The sequence below is a fragment of the Triticum aestivum genome, chromosome 7B (assembly GCF_018294505.1).
Source record: "Triticum aestivum cultivar Chinese Spring chromosome 7B, IWGSC CS RefSeq v2.1, whole genome shotgun sequence".
NCBI lineage: Eukaryota > Viridiplantae > Streptophyta > Magnoliopsida > Poales > Poaceae > Triticum > Triticum aestivum.
In genome coordinates this window covers 748,440,114-748,441,314 of record NC_057813.1, presented here as the reverse complement: position 1 = coordinate 748,441,314, position 1,201 = coordinate 748,440,114, and positions in this window count along the sequence as shown.

Here is a 1,201-nt window from a genome sequence, read left to right as displayed (position 1 = left end):
TGAAGTAGTTCTCGATCGGCACGCTTCATGCAATGTCATTTTAAGACAGCGGACATGGTTGTCATCCAGCGGAGGTGGTGGTGGTCGCTTTAGGGCATTGATAGTGTGCTTCGCTTTCACCGGATCTATCTTCTCCTCTGGAGGTGGATGTTTCATAGCTCTTCGTGTTTCAAAGAAGTCCCTCACTTAGGCTTCAGAGATCTTAGCATTTTCCTCCACGGTCATCTTGTATGGTAACTTCTCTAGAGGCTTCAGAGATGGACCGAATCTGTATTGCCTCCCGCCCCTGGCTGTACTGCTAGACGCCGGAGCGGCGGCGTATCTCTTCCGTTGCTGTTGACGAGTAGTAGAAGGAGGCGGAGTGCTCTGACGCGCCGGAGAAGCCGGAGCAGCGGCGTCTGTCTTCCACCATTGCTGACGAGGCGGAGAAGGAGGCGGGGTGCTCGGACGTGCCGGAGCAGCTAGAGAAGGAGACGGAGTGCTGCCCTCACGCGCCGGCAAAGGAGGCATAGTGCCCTGATCACTCGTCGTCGTCGGACGAGGAGGAGGAGGCGGAGTGCCCTGACTCGCCGGAGGAGGAGGCGTCCAGTTCGGAAGCTTGATGTGCTCCTGCCGCCATAGACATGGAGTCTTCAGAGCAAGACCCAGCTGAGTCTCCCCTTCACATGTAGGGTGGTCAAGCTCGAGATCCTCAAATTCCTCCATTATTTCATCCACCATCACAACAACATAGCCTTGTGGAATCGGATGGCAGTGAAAAGTTGTGTCAGGTTCAGGAGGTGCAACGGAGCCGACAGCCGCCTTGACTTTGAGGTTATGCCATTGCGTCATAAGCTGGCAATGTTGAGCCTCCGTGATAGCATCCACGGGGTAGCTAGGAGTCGTGAATTCAGGTTGCTGAACGAGCTCGGTGGAAGCCACGCTGCTTCTCCGCTGAGATGGCGGGGTAGCCTCTGGGGTAGCTCCGGTAGGTTGCTGGCTATCAACTTGTTCCTCTAGCTTTCATACCTTTGCATTCAGCTTCTGCAGTTCGCTCTGCTCCACTTTCCTCCTCCTCTCCCGGGTTTTGTAACCGCCTGCGCCGGGAAACCCAACCTTCCACGCAACGGAGCCTGGCGTGCCTCGTGTTTGTCCAGGGTGATCAGGATTCCCGAGGGCCTCTGTGAGCTCGTCGTTCTCTCTGTCAGGAACGAACGTCCCT